This window comes from Ictidomys tridecemlineatus, chromosome Y, assembly GCF_052094955.1.
Source record: "Ictidomys tridecemlineatus isolate mIctTri1 chromosome Y, mIctTri1.hap1, whole genome shotgun sequence".
NCBI lineage: Eukaryota > Metazoa > Chordata > Mammalia > Rodentia > Sciuridae > Ictidomys > Ictidomys tridecemlineatus.
The window spans coordinates 19327311-19347987 of NC_135494.1; the positions used below are offsets into that span (position 1 = coordinate 19327311).

Here is a 20677-nt window from a genome sequence, read left to right on the forward strand (position 1 = left end):
ACCATTGTTTTTTGTGGTAATTGACATTAAATGTCATAGTAGATATTTATTTTAACAGAAACAGATATATACTTTAATGCTGTCTGTTGTTTGCATCAGTTGTTACTATTGTTTGTTTTACCCTATTCTGAGAGATGCTGGGAATCTACAAGGCACTACAAGTTCATAGGGTGGAGATTCTGCTGCTGAACTCAACTCGGCGACAAGACAGCACATCTTGCTCCATGCACATGACAAACATCAGCTATACTTTAACACAAAGAATAGAAGAAATAAAAACTCAAACTAATGATCAGGCTCTGAATAGAAATGGCTAGGGGTTGTCCTTCAGGTCCCACTACAGACATCTACTGTTATACCAAAAAAGAGAATTAACACAGAGTCTGTGGATACCACATCTACAAGGGTGTCTCAGTCTAGATAACTTGAGGACACTTTGGCAAGTAAAGACTAAGCCCTAAAAAGGCCTATATGTAAGAGTGGCAGAGAAATCCACCCCAACAGATGTAAAAAAAACCCAACTCAGGAATACAAGAAAAATGAAAAAAAACAAGATAACATGATACATCCTAAAGTTCATAATTCACCAGCGACTTACTCCAAAGATACTGAAGTGGGTGAAATATCAGATAAAGAATTCAAAAGAATGATTATAAAAATGACCAATGACTTCCAAGAGAACACAGAAAAAACAGAATGAATTAAGGAAATCAGTACAGGATATGAATGAGAAATTCAACAAAGAGATAATAAAAAAGAATTAAACAGAAATCTTAGAAATAAAGATATAATAAATCAAATAAACTGTCCAGCTAAAAATCTCTCTAACAGAGTAGAAAATTCTAAGGATAGACTCTTAGAGCTGGAAGACAAAGTGGCTAGTCTTGAACATTCAGATAGTGTAAAAGAAAATACATACTGACATTCAAAATAGACAACATTAAGAGACCAAATTTAAGAATCACTGAAATTGAAGAGGGTTGTGAGAATCAGGCTAATAGGATGGATAATCTTTTCAGGGAAATCATTATATTATTATTAATATAATAATTTAGAAATTATTATAACAGAAAAATTTCCAAACCTTGAGAATGAGATGGACATCCAGATATAGGAGGCATTCAGAACCCAAATAGACATGACTGAAAAAGAACCTATCCATGCCATAATATAATTAAAATGACTAACACAGAGAACAAGGATAAAATTGTAAAAGTCTCAAGAAAAAAAAATCAGGTCACATTTAGAGGTAAGCCAATCAGAATCACTTCTAATTTTTTTAACAAACTCTAAAAGCCATAAATCTTGGAATGATGTGGCCTAAGTTCTGAAAGAAATTAAATGTCAACAAGATTGCTAGAACCAGCAATACTATCCCTCAAAATTGAAAGAGAAATAAAAACCTTCCAAGATAAGCAGAAACTACAAGAATTCAATACTACTAAACCGGTAATACAAATACTCCACAGAATAACCAAACCCCAGAGCTCACAATTAAACAAATCTCATTGGAAGGGTAGCTCTAAGCAAATGAGAAACAGGATCAAATTAAACATTATAAACATATCAAAATGGCAGGAATTAATAAACATCTCTTTATAATAATATTGAATGTAAATGGTCTTAACTCCTCAATTAAAAGACATAGCTGGCAGAATGGATTAAAAAGCAAGACTCAATTTTATGTTGTTTGGAAGAGACACACCTTATAGGCAAAGACAGGCTGAAAGTAAACAACGAAATTGATATACCATGTGCATGGAGCCTGAAAATAAATAGGAGTAGCTACTCTATATCTGACAAAGCAGACTTCAAACCAAAATTAATCAGAAGAGACAAAGAAGGTTCAATATTGGTAAAGGGACAATTCAGCAAGAAGATATAACAGTAACAAATATTTATGCTCCAAATTGGGTGCAACTAATTACATAAAAGAGATACTACTCAAAGCCTTAGTAAGACCCCAGTACAGTAACACCTGGGTGATCTCAACACAATTCTCTCACCATTAGATAGGTCATCAAGACATAGACTCAGTATAGACTCTTAGGACCTGTAAGATATTAGAAATCAAATGGACTGAACAGAGATCTATAGAGTATTTCATCCAACATCAGATGAATATTTTTGACCATGGTTCATGGAACCTCCTCCAAAGTAGATCATATTTTAGGTCACAAAGCACCTCTTAAAAAATACCAAAAAAAAAATTAAAAATTCTTAAATAAGAATAGTGATAAAACAACAACCTGTGGAATACTATGAAGGCAGTTCTAAGAGGAAAATTTAAAACCAGCCTAATGATATATCTTAAAGCCCTTGAAAAATAAGAATGAACCAATTCCAAAATGTGTAGGAGAAAACAATTAAAATCAGAGCCAAATCAATTGACTTGAGAATTAAAAAAAAAATTTAGAAAGGATCCATGAAACAAAAATTTGGTCCCTTGAAAAGATAAACAAGATTGATATGCCCTTAGCCAAATGAACCAAAAGAAAAAAGAGAAAGGACACAAATTCACAAAATTAAAGATAAAAAAAAAGAGAAATCACCACACATGTCAAGAAATCCAGTGGATCATTAGGAACTATTTTGAAAACTTCTACTCCAATAAATTGTAAAACCTAGAAGAAATGAATACATTTCTAGACAAATATGATCTGCTAAAACTGAATCAAGAGAATATAGAAAACCTAAACCCGCCAATAACTTGTGATGACAAAGAGCAGTAATAAAGTCTTTCAACAAACAAAAGTCCAGGACTAGACAGATTCTCAGCTAAATTCTACCAGACCTTTAAAGAACTAATGCCAATGCTCCTCAAATTATTCTATGAAACAGAAAGGGACAGAACGTTTCCAAATTCATTCTATAAAGCCAGTATCATATTCATACCAAAACCAGATAAAGACACATCAAGGAAAGAAAAGTGCTAATCCTTCCATGGGGAGTCCATGGCTACTCTCTGAATATACTGTAAGACCTTTGGATGGCTGAAAAGAACAGACTGAACTCCTCCCCTTCCCCTGCACTCCAGGAGATGCCAGAACAGCATGTGGTCTGATATACTAGACCTAACTCCTGACCTTTCCCCTCTATCACCGGCTTCTGGAAGCCACAGTCCTCACTTGGTAACCAGGCATCTGATTTTATTAATCCAGGTTCAAAACTTTACATTTATCCTATTAAGTATTCTTTATATTTGTCATCTGTATTCTAATTTGGTGAAATTTCTGAAGCCTTTTAGGATAATAATGATCCATTTCTAACACTGTTTGAATCAGGTCCTGCACCTGAGTTTCTGTGCCACTCTCACTGTCAGAACCACCTACCCACTTGCAAGACATGCAGTTGATTTTCCTGGGGGCAGTGGGGTGGGTCTCTCTATTAACCATGGCCATAAAGAAAACCATTTGCTCTGTTTTTATCTCCCAATCCAAGCTGGCTCCATGTGGCGGACTTTTGTTCTGAAGGGTTCACAGATCATTAAATACCTTTCCTAGGGTCAAACTCAGAACATATCTGCTTTCCTTCTCGTGAATAATAAGAAAAGTGTACTCTTCAGGAACAGAGTTTCATCTCTCCCTTCCCCTGAGCCTTAAGTCCCATCTCTCCTTTACTACCTTCTCTCTCTTTGAATGCTACAGAGTCAACCCAGGACCTCATGCTTACTGGGCAAGTGCCCTACTTCTAAGCCACGTTCCTGGCCCCCATCTCTTCTTCAACTGTGTCCAAGAGACCAGTTCAAACTAACGAGATTCCAAATTCATTTTGACAATCTGGTAGGTTCAACAGAGGAAAATTTTCCAAACCTCTTACTTTAGGTCCGTACCTGGTAGTTCCATGGTTTGTTACTGAGCATCTCAGTACACTGGAAGTCAGATGTTTGACATTTTGCTGTAAGGGCAGTTCCTTTTGCAAAAAGTTCCATATCTATACTCTGACCCAGGTCAATAAGTGCCAAACCAGTAGACAAATCGCCATCTTCATCGTTCTGTTCCAAAAACCTAGATTAAATACAATTCAGGACAGGAAATGAGCACAAATGACAAAGGGCTGCTAGATGTTCAGGAAAGAACCCTGTTCAGAGGTCCACACTTGCCTGTTTCCCAGTATGAAATTGTCTGGCTTAATGTCTCCATGAATGATCTCACAGCTGTGGACGTGTTCAATCATGTAGAGCATCCTGATAGCGAAAGAGATGACGAGAGCCTGGGGCATCACTTTTTCGGGGGTATTTTTATAGAGGTTAATGGCATTCTAGAAACAATGCAAATGGTATCCTGAGTTGGATGAGGATTAATGAAATTTCAAGTCAAGGACTTTGCCCCTGTTTAGCACCCCAACTAAAGCTCTAATCAGAAAATATATGGGTAAGGCACAAACCAGAAATGCACTTAAATTCATTTCCATATTATAAAAACAGAACACTTACTAATAGTGTCTCATAGGTGTAGAGATCTCCAACCAAGATGCTCCCATTCTGGAATAAGTGGGCAGAATAGAATTTGATAAATTTGTGGTGCACAGCTGGCTTTAGTCTCTCCATCAGCTGGGTACCAATGTAGAATTCCCAGAGGTTGGCAGACTTCTGGACCTACAAGCAAAACCAGGTATGTGTTATTTATATCCAGAGTCACATTCTGGAAAATAGTATCCTAATAAGGGACATGAGAAAGCAATGACATTATGATTTGTTCTGCAGGAAGCAATTCCAGATCCTCATAGTATTGTTTTATTTCTTAATTGCTCAATAAAAACATCACTGTCTTAAAGAGAAAAAAAAGAGGCTGAAAATCATTTCTCTACAGTTCAAAAATGTATTTGCACCATTTACCTTTAAGACACATTTCTGTTTATTTTTGGTCTCATTCACATCTCCCTGGGTAGCTTCATAGACTTGGGCGAAGGCCCCTTCTCCAACAAGGTGATTGACGTAGACCAGTGAAGAACCTGGGAAGAGATAAATGTGTCAAAATGACAAATGGGCTCAAAATATTAAGGACTTTATCCAAATGAAGAATTTGTAAAATTTTCTTTGTACTTGAATTGCTTTCATAAATAAAAATGGCCACAGTTGCTTGGGAAATGTTTTACAGGCTCAGATGAAAGGAAGTAAATACCTGCAACAAGAGCCCCCTTACCAAGTTCAGGGCAGCCTGCGGGGGTCACTAAGGTGCATGGGTTTGGGCACTCAGTGCCTCCCCATCAAGGGTCTCGCATTTTAAAATAAGCAGCACCTGTGCTGCCCATCTTGCAGGCAGATGACAGGAGAAATCCTCCCTGAAGTGATACATAAAGCTTTTTGAAATAAACACGTTTTACAATAGGATAAAAATAAAAAAGACATCTTGACGAGGCTCCAATAACTGGTGCTGCTCTCCAGGCTTTGCAACGCTGCTCAAGGGTGACAAGAAGAAGAGAGATGCCGGAAGGTCGGCCAAGAAAGGCAAGGGCCCAGTGAACAAATCTGGGGCAATGCTGAAAAGAAGTGGTCCGAAGGCAAAGATCAGGGCAAGCTCAACATCTAGTCTTGTCCTTCAAAGCTACTTATGACAAACTCTGTAAGGACATTCCCAAATCCGAGCTTCTAAGCACAGCTGGGGTCTTCGAGGGATTAAAAACTTGCAGTTCCTTGGCCAGGGCAGCCCTTCAGGAGCTCCTCAGTAAAGGACTTTTCAAACTGGTGTCAAAGCACAGAGCTCAAGTAATTTACACCAGAAATACCGAGATGGAGATGCCCCTGTTGCTGTGCAGATGCACTAGCAGGTCCAAGCAACTGTGCATTTGGAAAAATAAAACTTTATTAAAACAAAACAAAAAAAAAATAAAATAAAAAGGGCAAAATAAAACGATAGCAACATTTGTAATAGACAATTTAAAATACTTAATTCAACTTTTAATTTTACATAGTTTTTGATTGATAGAAAAGTGGCCAAGAAAGCGGAGTTTCTGCATCCCCTAGCCCACATGGCTCTTATGTCACAGACTGTCACAGACAAGGAACCAACCAAGGAGTGCTGCTGCTGACTGAAATCCACACTTGCAGACTCACTAGTTTTTCTGTGTTTCAGGATACATTATATTTAGTCATTCTATCTCCATGGCTACTCCTAGCCTGTGACATGTCTCAGACTTTTCTTGTCTTTTTTTTTTTAATTGACTTTGATAGTTCCAAAGAGTACTAGTCAGATGTCCTTCAAATTGGGTTTGTTTATATTTTCCTTGTGGTTACACTGGGGTTATTGATTTTGGAGAAAAAGACCATGGTGATGTTGCATTTGATTCTTAAAAATTCTAAAAATAATCCTCCCATTCAAAATCAAATATATATTTAAAAAAAAAAGATCTGCGATTTCCAGTCTAGCACATAAGCAGCTTGAAAGCTGTCACTCCACTTTTATGGCAAGAAAGTAACTGAACAACTGAAATTCAACAGCTCTTCTTGATCTATTAAAAAACTGAGATCAGAGGGAAAACCTGCTGCACCCAAAGTGGGGAGATGGAGAAGAAGACACAGAGATTCACAGCAGACACCACGCTGGAATTAGCAATGGGAAGGACAGTACTCCTCAGATTATCTAAGAAGATGACTCTCGGTTGTTTGGTGCACGCCTGCAATCTCAGCGACTAAGGAGGCAACTTAGTGAGACCCTGTCTCAAAATAAAAAATTAAAAGGACTGGGATGTGCTCAGTAAAATGCCCCGAGTTTAATCCCTAGTATAAAAAGAAAGTCTCTAAGGAACCTTAAAGGCAACAGGGAAGACAACACAGCTTAACTTCTAGCCAGATAAAGGTTACACCAAAGCCTAACTATCTCAGTTCCATTTACACAGTCCATCAGGTCTGGCCAGCAACAAAATTGACAAGGCATATTAAAAGACAAAACACAGCTTGAGGAGGCAGAGCAAGCACTGGAAATGGGCAGAGATTTCAGCATTATCAGACCAGGATAGTTTTTAAAATTGTTATCAATGTGCTAAGGATTCTAACAGAAAAAAGAGACAATTTTCAAGAACAAATCGGTCAAATAAGCAGAAAGAAGCAAAAAGAAATGCTAGAAATAAAAAACCCACTCGGTGACAGAAACCAAGAATGTCTTTTAGTAGACTGTACATGGCCAGGGAAAGAATCAGTGAGCTCCAGGACACCCTAAGAGGAAAACTGAAATGTAAAAAGAAAAGAAAAAAGTGTGAGTTTTTAAAAATTCAAGACCAACACCAAACCACAGATCCTGGAATCTCAGAGAATACCAGGCAGGACAGATAGAAAAACCTACACCTAGGCACATCACAAAGAAAATGCAGAAAATCAAAGACAAAGAAAATTTTGAAAAATGCTACAAAATAGAAATAGCTATAAAAAGAGCTTACTTCCGGAAGAACAAGGATAAGTACATCAGATTTCTCCTTAGAAACCACACAAGCAAGAGTGTGCAGTACAACATTTAAAGGGTTGAAAGAGAAAAATCACCAGCTAGAATGCTCTACTTCATGAAACTATCCTTCAAAAGTGAAGGATAAAGACTTTCTTACACAAAAATGGAGGGAATCTGTCACTGGTAAATGTGCACTGTTCTTCAGAGAGAAGAAAGATAATATAGGCCAGAAACTTAGACTCAAAGAGTGTTAAGTAAAATATTTGATGTTTCTTATTCTAAATTATCTAACAAAAACCCATTTGTTCAAAACAATAGCGTCCACCTAGTGGTGGCATACCAGTGGATAAGTGAAACCAACGGCAGCAATGACAGAAGAGGTGGGCAGGAGGGAGGGAATGACACCCCTGCCGCATGGTGTGGGCCCTGTTGTGAGGGGGTGAGGTCCAAGTGGACTTGGACTGGCTCTGAGTGTATATATACTGCAAACTCTGCAGAATCCACTTGCAAATGTGACAAAGATAATATTACTGATATGCTGAGAGAGGAGACGCAACAGAATATGAAATAATTCAAAGCCAAAGAAGGCAGAGAGTGGGGGAAAAAAACCACAAAGAACAAGTGTAATGACTAGAAAACTAACAAATGAAACATGAGTCCAGCTATATCAATAATCACTCAGAACACCAATGATCTTCACCCACCAATGAAAACACACACATTGAAAGTATAACGACAAATGCAGATTAACAGTTAATAAGATATAGGATGCTAACAGTTATCTCAAGAAAACAGAAATAGCTGTATTAATTCCATACAGCAGATTTCAGATCAAGGAAAATTAACAGGCATAAAAGGGGGCATTACAGAAAAAGGGGTTAATTCTCCAACAGGACATGCTGTGTATACAGCTCATGAAAGAATGTGAAAATATATGAGGCATGCATTTATAGAAATGCAAGTAAAATGGGTGACTTCACTATTACACTTGGAGATTCCTATATCCTTCCATCAGAAATGGACCATTAAGGGGCTCAGGATGTGGCTCAACTGGTAGAGGGCTCGCCTGGCATGCATGAGGCACTGGGTTCAATCCTCAGCACCACATAAAAATAAAAAAATAAATATATTGTGTAAAATATAAATATATTTCCACCTAAAACTAAAAAATAAACATTAAAAAAAAAGAAATGGACCATTAAACAGAAAACCAGCAAATTGGATCTGAATGACATTTACAGAATATATGACATTCTCACACTGACTTGGAACATTCACCAAGACAGACCACATTATGTGCTCTAATATACACCCTCACAAATTTAAAAGAATAGAAATCATATAATGTCTGCTCTCAGACCACAGTGGAATTAAACTGGGGATCCATTAACGCAGACAGCTGGAAAGCCCCTACATCTTGGGAGATTAAACACACTTCTGAATAACACATGGATTGAAGAAGTCTCATAAAGGACTTAGAAAAGAAGAAAGAGTATATAACTAAAAATAACACATTTTAAAAAAGAATTGTTTACAAAAAAGTAAGAATAGAAATAACAAAACGAAAAGATATAAAATTAATGATTTAAGGTTCCACCTTAGGAACTTAAGAAAAAAAGAACTAATTAAATGTAAACAAAAGAAAGTATTATGAAAGAAATCAATAGAGAAAAATAAGAAAACCCCAAAAATTGTGTTTTTGAGAAGATTAATAAAATTGATAAACATCAAGTCAGGTTAGCTAAGAAAAAAAAGACACAAATAATGAGAAATGAAAGGCTCATGGACGCTAAAGACATAATAAGAGAGTATTCAGAATATAATGTTCACAAATGAGAAAAACTTAGATGAAATGAACCAATTCCTTGAAAGACAAAATCTATCAAAGCTCATAAAGAGAACTAGATAATTGGAATAGTTCTGCATCTATTAAGGAAATTACATTAATAACTAATAACCTTCTAAAGCCGAAAGCACCGGGTTCAGATGCACTCACTGACAGATTCTATCAAATCTGTAAGGAAGAAATTATAGAAATTCTCTATAATCTCTACCAGAAAATAGTGGTAGAGTATACTTCCTAATTCATTCTATGAGGTCAGCATTTCCAGGTTACCAAAACCAGATGGAGATATTATAAGAAACACACAGACAAATACTTCTCATGAATGTAAAAATCTTAACAAAACATTAGCAAGTAAAATCCAACAATGTATACAGTAAGTTATATACCACGACTGTCTTAGTCTGATTTCTGCTGCTATAACAGAATATTATGAACTGGATAAATTATAAAGAAAAGAGATTTACTTGGCTCATAGTCCCAAAAGCTGACAAGTCCAAGATTGAGGGGCTAGAACTGGGGAGGATCTTCATGGTCCATCCTAAGATGGTGGAAGCATCACATGGTGAGGGTGAGGTGGGAGATGGCCTGCCAGAACCCCCATTACAACTAACCCACCCAGCAACAATGGCCTCAGTTCAATCGTAAGGGTATGCCTTCATGGCTTAATCAACTCTTAAAGATCCCACCTCTTAATCTGTGACAATGGCAATTAAATTTAAACATGACATCTGAAGGGGACATTCAAACCATAGCAATGATCCAAGAAACAAGGATAGTTCAACATCTGAAAATCAGTTAACCTGACCCATCATACCAACAGGCTAAGAATAATCACATAATATAATCACATGATCATATTAACATATGCAGGAAAAACATTTGATAAAATCCAACATTCGTTCATAACAATGCTGAGCAAACTAGCATCAGAGAAACTTCAACTTGATAAAGAACATGTACAAAACCTATAGCCAGCATCAGACCTGATGGTGATACACTACATAGATGCAGCCCCAAGGTCAGGAATGAGGTGAGGATGTCTCTTATCATTTCTATTCAGCATTGTACTAGAATTCCCACCTAGTGCAATAAGACATTTATTTATTTAATTTTTTTTAAAAGAAAGAGTGTGAGAGTGAGAGACAGAGAGAGAATTTTTAATATTTATTTATTTTTTTTAGTTTTTCGGTGGACACAACATCTTTGTTTGTATGTGGTGCTGAGGATTGAACCCGGGTCGCACGCATGCCAGGTGAGCACGCTACCACTTGAGCCACATCCCCAGCCCAGCAATAAGACATTTTTAAAAAATAAGTATACAGATTGGAAAAGGAAGAAATAAAAAACTATCTTTCTTTATAGATGACAGGACTATCCAAAGAATCAACAGTAACAAAATCTCCTGGAACTATTAGTGGATACAGAAAGCTTATAGGACACAAAGCAGATATATAAAATACAATTACTTCCCTATGTTCCTGAAATACACAATTAGAATGAGAAATTAAAAAACAAAGAATACTTAGGTAATAATATATATTATGTACCAGATCTATATGAGAAAATCTAAACTCTGATGAAAGTTCAAAGGAGATTTAATAGGAGAGATTTCCATGTACAGGGATAAGATTCAATTTTGTCAAGATGTCATCTCTTCCCAACTTGACTAAATGCAATCTCAATAAAAATCTAGAAGTTATTTTGTGAACGCCAACAAACTGATTCTAAAGTTTATATGAAAAGGCAAAAGACCCAGAAAGTCAACACAATATTGAGATGGAAGAAGGAAGTAAAGGGCTGACTTCATTCCACTCTGAGACTGACCATAACCCTGTGGTGCTGGCAAGAGACAAGCAAACCCATGGAAAAGAGCTGAGTCCAGAACAGAACCACACAGACTTAGAACTGCTCTTGGGCAAAGGATCAAACATGAGAAACAGTGTCTTCAGTAAGTGGTGCCAAGCATTCAGACATGCACAAGTGACAATGAACCTAGACACACACCTTATACCTTGCACAAAGGTTAACTCAAAATGGAGCATAGACTGAAACGGAAAAAATAAAACTATAAAACTTCTAGAAAAGAATACAGAAGACTATTTAAGTTTCCACTGGTGCAATGAGTTTTTCGATGTAACACCAAAAGCATGACCTGTAGGGGAAAAAAAACCTGATAAACTGGACTTCATTAATATTAAAACTTCTGTGCTTTAAAAGACACAATTAAAAAAAATAGAAAGACAAACCAGACTGGGAGAAAATGTTTGCAAAACAAGTATCTAATAAAGAACTGCTATCTAAACTATTTGAGAAATTCTTGATATTTAACAATATGACAATTAAAAAATGGGCAAAAGATCTGAACACATAGCTCATTAAAAGTATGCAGACAGAAAGTAAACACATGAAAAAATGTTCACTCTCACTGGTGAACATCACTGTTGTCACCCTGAAATAGTGAGACACTATTGCACACCTACCAGAAGGGTAAAAACAACAGCAAAAGCTGCGAGGGTGTAGCAGGGAGTTCTTGCTCACTGCTGATAAAGACACAGATGATATGGCCACACTAGCAGAGCTTGGCACTTTCTCATATAAGCAAACACTCAGCCCTCTGTATATGAGGATCCAAATCTATAAAGTTTTTTTTAATAAAGAGAGAGAGAGAGATAATTTATTTTAATATTTATTTTTTTAGTTTTTGGCGGACACAACATCTTTGTTTATATGTGGTGCTGAGGATTGAACCTGGGCCGCAGGCGTGCCAGGTGAGCGCGCTACCGCTTGAGCCACATCCCCAGTCCCCAAATCTATAAACTTAACCAACTATAGATTGAATATGTACAAATATTTTTAAATCATTATTCCTTAAATAATAGAGCATATCAACTACTTACTCTGTACAAAGTATTGTAAGTAACCTCAAAATTATTTAAAGTATATGTTAAGTTATATGCACGGCTACCCATTTTATATGAGAAACTTGGGCATCATGGACTTTGGCACCCACTGGGTTCCTAGAGCTAGCCTGTGCAGACCTGAGGGATGAGTGTATATTCATGCCTCGAAATCCAACAATCACACTTTTTGGTATTTACTTGAATGGGTTAAAAATACGTCCATAGAAAAACCTACATACAATGTTTAAAGCAACTTTATTCATAATTGCCAAAAGTTGGAAGCAACGAGGTGGCCTTTAGTAGGTAAATGGGTAAATGAGCTGTGGGGTACAGGGCCATCCAGACGGTGGGGACTATTCAGTGATTCAAAAAAAGCTAGCAAGCCATGAAAAGGCAAAGAGGAGCCTTAAATTCTGTTGCTAAGTGTCAGGAAATGGCCTGATGGGCTACAAACTGTAATTTCAAACACATGACATTCTAGAAAAGGCCAACTGTGGAATAAAGGGCCCAGTCAGTGTCTGCCAGGGCTTCTGGGGTGCAGAGGAAGGGGAGAAGGGGAAAGCACAGGAGACTCAAGGCAGGCCAATTATTCTGAAGTGCCCTGCAGCGAGAAGATCTGCCAAGCGTTCCAAACCCCAGAACGCACAGTACAGGGAACCTCGAAGGAAATGGTGGACTTTGACCACATACCGGTACTGGCTCATCACTGTCACAATCAGCAGGCACACTTATTCAAGACGCTAACAGAGGATCTGGGTGAGGGGCAGGGAGGTGGGCATGGGGAACTCTGATGGCCCCTCAATTGTTCTGAAGGCCTACGGCGGCTCTATGTGTGAAAAGCCTTGCTCTTGCGTTATCCATACCCACCCACTTTCCCACTCCCACTAAGCCAACCATTTTAGTTTTGAGTATTCTTCAAGAGTTTTCCAGAAATATTATCAAATGAGTATATAATACTATCCCTCTTCTTAAGAAACATATAACACACACTGTCCATACAGAATTAGTTTCTATTCTGCCAGGTGTGGTGGTGCATGTTGTAATCCCAGCTACTTAGGAGGCTGAGGCAGGGGGATCACAAGTTTGACACTGGATTGAGCAATGTAGGGAGACGTTGTCTCATGATAAAATAAAAAAGGCCAAAGATGTAGCTCAGTAGTAGTCCTTGCACAGCACATGTGAGGTCCTGGGTTCAAGCACCAGTACTTAAAAAAAAAAAAAAACCAAGTTTCCATTTGGATGATAAAAACTTAATAATAAGATGGTGGTGACAGTTGCACATGTGCTTGTTATCAATGTCCTTAGTGCCTCAGTATATTGAAAAGTGGTCAGAATGGAAAAAAAAATCCTCATTTTGTTATCAATGCCTGTTTTTGACTATAAAATCTGCAAGAAATTCTTAAATAGTCTAACTGCATTTTTTAAATTTTGCAGTTCTGGAGATCAAACCCGCAGCCTCACACATGCCAGGTTAGTGCTCTGCTGCTGAGCTTCCCCAGCCTATGCACGTGCATTTTTACTTTGATAGAGATCTCTGAGTTAAATGTGTTCCAGTCCAACAGCACTCATGGTTCTATAGCCATGGATTAACAAGATTTCTCAATACTGTAGCTGTAACTCTTTACTGGGGCTGGGGGACAGGAGGAGAATCTCACATACACATGAATCACCATCAACTCAACGTTCCATGGATGAACAAGAATTCAAAGCTATATCACCCATAAAGTTCTTACCCAATTGAAATTCAGTCTTGGGCTTGATGGACGGAAGTTTACACTGCCACTCAAAAGTATTTGGATAGGAACTCACTGGTTTAGGAAGCCCAGACAGAAGTTTGAGAATCAACTTATCATCCCACGGATTCTCAATAGTGAAGTCTTAAAGGAACAGGAATAAGAAAAGAAACATGAGTTCAGTATTCAAAGATTTTACTTAATAAATTTTAGATAAAGCAAGTGGAGACATTCATTCATTAATTAAGCTTTCAAAAGTCTCATCCTTTAGAGAGCATTGATTCAAGTAATAGAGAATTGTTTCCAAAAGTCAGAACTGGGAGTTGTGCAGTTGACCATCTGCCATTTTGGATTTGAAAGTTTAAATCAACATTCAGGGTGACAAAGGGATATCATCTGCATCTCACTCCACTCACCTAAAATGCTAGGTCCTGCCTTTAGCAGTCATGGCTGCACATTTAAGGCACAGATGGGGTTGGTTAGTGACCTCAAATGTGCTCAGACAGATACATGGTCTTTAACTGCTTTCCCACTTACACCAACAAAACACAATTTGCACATGAGTTGTACTTTGGTCCAAGATAGAAAACAATTTCTAAAGGGAAGATGAAGGTTTCACTCCAACTTAGAATAATAACGTATTCTTATTAGTGGCAATTATGAAAGGACTGCTAGGGTAGAACCTAGCCTTGTCCCCTAGCCACTCCATCTCTGGTCCATATTCTCTACCAGTAGGTGAGACTGTCTGGGTGACAAGGGGTGGTAGGAGGGATCTCTTTAATCTTGACCCTCTGTTGACTTTTCTGTAAAGTGGGGAAAACAACATTAGATTAAATGCCTGACACACAGTAGGCCCTTGAATTCCAATTCCCTTTTCCTACAGTACTTAACTTGAAATCTAAAATTAAAATGGATCGATTTGCCCTTCAAGTACATTCCTGCTGGACTGCACTTCAGTACAGTGAGAAGTGTCTGACTGTAGGTTCTACTCAGTGGCACACCGGTCCCCCTCTGAGTTCTTCCACAGAACAGCTCTTCCTATGCTGTGGTCCTAATGGCATGACTAAGCCTGAGCCTCTGTGAACACCTGGAGCACTGACATCCCCATGGAGACCCGTCTGCATCCGGCCTTCTTGGGGCCTGGCACTGGCATCGAACGGGTCCTCCACAATGGCTCGGTCAGTGTCTGTGAGTTTACAAGCTTCAAGGCCCCGCACAGCTTCCTGGGTGAGTGCAGCACCCGGGGCAGGCTGGCTGAAATGGTGCAAGGATGCCAAAGAGAGGTCTCTGGGGAATGTGCCTTCTGGGCTCTTCTCTTGAATTGAACTGGATGTGGAGAAAATTATAAAGAAAATAAAAACACCCTATTATTAGAAGCCTAATGGACTTGATCACACAAAAGTTCTGCAACAGAGTTTCCTTTTCATTCTAGGAATGTCACTTCAAAATTGCTGCAGCCTGAGTTGATTAGATCATTTTATTACACAACTATAGGCAAATACAAAGCTAGTCCAATATTAATAGAAATAAAAATCAAAGACATGATGATATACTAGATAAATGAGGGTGGTGATACACTTGGTATTATTTAGCAGGGAATGTCGGGAGAAAGGGTATCTCAGCAGCACTGCTATGATCAAGACTGGATATCTAACTTCTTTCTAAAAATGACTTCTTTTATAACATTCAGACAACAAAAAAATGTCAACCACAATCTAACAAAATCCTACACATTTCCATACATATGGGTGTGTGTATATACATGCATACACAGCTGATTCCCATTCATAGGTTTCAGATTTGTGAATGCACCTATGTGTTAAAATTTACGTAAACATCCAGATCAACATTCCTATAATTTTCAGTCATTTGCAGACTTTAGAGAAATGAAAAATCTGGGTGCGTGTTCCCAGGCCAGGTGGAGCAAGGTGAAGCCTACAGCTTATGCTCCTCACTGCCCTGCTTGGAGTCTAATGCCATGGTTTTTGCATTTCTGTGCTTTTTGTTGGGCCTAAAGGACAAATGCAGTTGTGGCTGCAGTGGCATCTCCTCCTCATGCTGCTTCCCTCACACTACAAGAGATTTCCTTTGACCCAGACAAAGTATAAAACCCAAAAGCACACTGCCAGCCACTCACCTTCTCCATCCACACACACCCTAGCCTACCTGTCTACAGCTACTACTCAGTTAATCCCTATAAGAGGATTAATGCACTGATAAGGTTAAGATTCTCATAACCCAATCATTCCACCTCGAAACTTTCTTGCATCATTTCACATATGCTTTAGGGAGACACCTGGTATCTAAACCATAGCAATTGGGAAGAACAAGGGATTTGTAGTTCTGGTGGCCCCCTTCTCCCACATAATTGTTTTAAAGCAGCTATAGCTTATCTGGAAAGGCTGTATCAGGGAATGTTCCTTCTGACATCTCCCCACCCACTTTTCTTTACATCACTTTTCTACTCTGGGAGTTTTCTTCCTCAAAACCTGCTGCTTGGGGAAAATCTCTACCGCTATGCATGGAAATCCAGGTTGACAGATCTGAGGCAGGCTATTTTAGCTGGAAAAGAGAAGCCTTTAGTCACCATCTCTGTCAATTGACACACACCTCCACTCCCAGTCCTTCTTGTGATCATGGAAGGAATTGGGATCATCGTCCAGCTAGGAATAAAATTAGCTTTGGGGGCCCTGATCCAAAACAGATGGTCCTGTGACCCACAATGCTTTTCTACTATATGAATTCATTCATAAATACATCTAATATCAATAAGTAAAGTGTAGCAGTATAGAAAACAGACTCTAGAATTAGATTGTATAGGATAGAATCTTACCTCCATTGCTTGCTACCAATGTGATCTTAAGTCACTTAACATCTCTGTTTCAGTTTTCACATCTATAAAATGATGGTAGTAATAGCATCTATCTCATAAGGTTGTGGTGAGGATGAAATGCAGTGGTGCTTAGCGAATTCCAGCTCACAGAACTCAACAAGCACTAGCCTACATATAGTCATTAACTACCCAATATATCCCAATTTTGCTCTCATCATTTTGATTTGAGCAAACATGACTCTTGACAGTTTAACAAAAATATATTGGGATTTGGTTTTCAAATGTGAGATTATACAGATATTAACTATAATCCTCTCCCCCAAATAGACATGCATGACTTTTTAAATAGAAGCCAAGAAGCAAGAAATATCAAGGCTTGTCCATAAACCCTTCAAGGGGCTGGTCTGTTTCTATCTTTCCTGAATGTGTTTAAAGTCCCATAAGGAAATAGCATCATGAAGAAAAGGCTGGTAACCCAGTCTTCCCTTCAGGATGCCAGATGTCTGAAAGGAAGAAGTTTTGTGGGTCACCAGATCTACAGGGCTATGAATCCGCAGATGAAGGCATCTTGTGGGGAGGGGAAGTTACCAGGAATTGAACTCAGGGGTGCTTAACCACTGAGCCATATCTTCAACTTTTTTTTTTTTTAGACACAAAGTCTCACTGAGTTGCTTAGGACATTGCTAAGTGCTGAGGCTGGCTTTGAACTCATGATACTTCTGCTCAGCCTCCTGAGCTGCTAGGATTACAGGCATGCACCACCACACCTGGCTAGATGAAAGCATTTTTAAGGTGAGAAAGAGGAATTCTAGTGTTCATGTCTACCTCAAGGTATAAATGTGAAGATGCTCACCAGAGGTATTTCCACCTATAGAAACTTCCAGGAAAATACAGGCTCAGACACAGTGGTAATTCTTAGTCCAGGCTCTCCAAAGGCATTAATGCCTCCCTCTGATGCATTCCCTTACTAATGGAACAGGTGTTCACAAGACACACATCATAAATCAGGCATTGGGCCACAGAGAGGAATACAACACTGTGCCTGACTTAAGAGGCTCACAACCTAGGGAAGAAAACACAGATCCATCCACCACAGAGAACATGGCAGTCCTGAGATGAAAGCCACCTCATCCTGCATGGGGAGGTGTTCAAGGAAGGTTTCAAGGAGAAAGCATTGCAGGAGCTGAATCCAAAAGAATGAGACATTTTCCAGATGAAAAAGTCGAGAAGGTTTGAGGAACATTCCAGACAGAAGAAGCAACACATGAAGAGAGTCTACTGTTCCATAGAAAGAGTATTCACCAGTTGTGTGGAACACTGTACACAGTTAGCCTGGTAGAACACTGGGTTAAAAAGATGGTAGTTCCTGACAGAAAAGCAGGGCCCAGTTTCTCAGGCTTTTGTCTTTTTCCAATTTAAAACAACAGCTTGTCTCTAGAGAGGTTTGGGCAACAGACCTCTGGGTGAGGGGTAAAGGACCAGTTTGTGAGAACCCAGCTTTCTGGTCAAGTCAAGATTCACTGGGTAATCACTATGGGATTCCTCTCAGCATATCTGGATGCCTATAGCTGGACCCAAGGCTTTGGACCAGAGGAAGAGAAATGGGGTTGGTGGGTTGGTGGTGTGTACATTTTTTTTTTGCAGTATTGGGGAAATGGACATTTTCTGAGGATTGTTCAGAATGGGGAGACTGGTTGTGGAGATGGGGGGAAAGGAGTTGGCATGAATGGAGTAGAGATATGTGATTTTTAAAAATTTTTATTTGTTTTAATTAGTGTCGGAGACCAGCTCCAACAGGTGGTCTCAGGAGACGAACGGATGGAGAGGAGTTGGCAAAAGGGAGGTGGAGAAACAACACAGACACCAAAATGAAGGTTCTGATCCCAATCTTTACTTGTGAAGTTGATCATATATACTTTTCATTTTGGCAGGCTCACAGTACTTTGTGGTTACAAAATAGGAATCATTATTCAAAGAAACAAAATATTACGCAGCTACAATTAGAATAGAAGAATGTATCTTGGCTTATGCATAAGCAAGCGTTTTTCCTTTCAGTTTGCATTTTGCTTTGAATTGTTTCTGCTTAGTTAACTTTTTTTAAGAGAGAGAGAGAGAGAGAGAGAGAGAGAGAGAGAGAGAGAGAGAGATTTTTAATATTCATTTTTTAGTTATTGGCGGACACAACATCTTTGTTTGTATGTGGTGCTGAGGATCAAACCCTGGCCGCACGCGTGCCAGGCGAGTGCGCTACCGCTTGAGCCATATCCCCAGCCCCTGCTTAGTTAACTTTTAATAATAGTTAGAAATGTCCCAAACTATTGGCCTATACCTTGACTATTCTTTCTTGACTTAGTGACTGGAACTGGTGCCATGGTTACGGCAAGTGGTTAACTTGCTATTAATTTTAATCAAACAAGAGTAAGAGCACAAATCATTGTGCACAGGAACAAGAACAAGTTGCCCAGTACTAAGCACTAATCTGTCTTCTTAACATTAATTCTTCTTCTCTAGATTTTAATTTAATTTCTCAAAAACTTCCTTGACAGGAATACAGGGAGTTTTTCATTAGACATTAACAATTTACACTCCACAGCTGAATCATTGCATTTAGAGCAAACAGATCTATTCTTAGAAGTAGTTGCATTAATTGGGAAAATCATGTTTTTTCCTTCATACTTAATGGTCATATGAGAAGCCACAACTATACTTATTAAAGGAATACAAAAACAAACCAGCCCGTTCCCAGAAACATACTGCGCTCCTCCAGAGGATGAATGCCTTGCGCCATCCACCTCAGTAGGACCTTGCCATTGCCTGAGGCAGGGGAAGGGCACAGCAAATTAGTTATACATGACAGTAGCATGCGTGGGGCATTGGGTTGGATTCTCAGCACCACATAAAAACAAAATGAAGATATTGTGTCCACTAAAACTAAAAAAAATATATTTTTCTAAAAAAATATTTATATACTTATATACTTTGATATATCATACATAGACGGGATATAATTTCTCATTTTTCTGAGTATACATATTATAGAATCACATTGGTCATATAGTCACATACATACATACAGTAATAATGTCTGTTTCATTCTACTATCTTTCTTATCCCCACATCCTTTTCCTTCCCCTCCTTTCACTTCCCTCTACCTAATCTAATGTAATGCTATTCTTTTTTTTGCATTAGAATTCTTAATACACCTATATATCACAATTTTTGTATCTCTGTTTGTATATAAAGTATGTTGACACCCAATTCAAGTTTTCATACATGTACTTTGTATAATGATGTCAGTCTGGAAGCTTTGGGACCATAAACCCAGATGAATCTCCCCATCTTTTTTAAAAAAATATTTATTTTTTAGTTTTAGGTGGACACAATATCTTCACTTTGTTTTTATGTGGTGCTGAGATCGAACCCAGTGCCCCACACATACTACATGAGCATGCTACCACTTAAGCCACATCCCCAGCCCGAATCTCCCCATCTTGATCAACCAAACAGAACGGAGATCTGGCTGCAGTGTACTGCAGCTGGCTCATAGTGGCTTATGATAGCCAGTTTTTAAGATTTCAGAAATTTTGCAAGCCTGCTATTAAAAACAGCCATTATTTAAAAAAAAACAAGTGAGAAAAACTGATAGCTAAATGAATTACATTCAAAATAGTAAAAAATACTGTAAACTTATCACTTTCTAATGATTGTACTACTTTTTAAAATATATTTTGTTTTAGTTGTAGTTGGACACACTACCTTTATTTTATTTTTATGTGGTACTGAGGATCGAACCCAGTGCCTGGCATGTGCTAGGCAAGTGCTCTACTGCTGAGCTACAACCCCAACCCCTTATTGTACTACTTTTAATGTTATCTATTCTCTTGAAGTTATTTAGGTCCATTGAATCTCTGTGATGGGAACACTATGAATGGTGTGTTATGGAGCATCTCTTCCCAAGTCCATGTTCAGTGAGGTTAGGTTAGTAG

The 20677-nt window shown here is 38.4% G+C and overlaps 1 protein-coding gene and 1 pseudogene across 2 annotated transcripts in view; both read right to left on the minus strand.

Moving 5' to 3' along the window:
• LOC144371884 (tyrosine-protein kinase Yes-like) overlaps nucleotides 1–20677 on the minus strand; it is a 203004-nt gene that overhangs the window by 87984 nt on the left and 94343 nt on the right. The gene's annotated exons all lie outside the window — the stretch shown is intronic.
• The window catches only part of LOC144372089 (mitotic checkpoint serine/threonine-protein kinase BUB1-like), a 205918-nt pseudogene that overhangs the window by 3490 nt on the left and 181751 nt on the right, over nucleotides 1–20677 (minus strand). Inside the window, exons 10-15 of the transcript XR_013432142.1 lie at nucleotides 14946–15184; nucleotides 13859–14002; nucleotides 4838–4953; nucleotides 4436–4597; nucleotides 4103–4260; nucleotides 3833–4007 (exon numbers count right to left, since the gene is read on the minus strand). The product of XR_013432142.1 is annotated as a mitotic checkpoint serine/threonine-protein kinase BUB1-like (transcript). The remainder of the gene's footprint in view (nucleotides 1–3832; nucleotides 4008–4102; nucleotides 4261–4435; nucleotides 4598–4837; nucleotides 4954–13858; nucleotides 14003–14945; nucleotides 15185–20677) is intronic.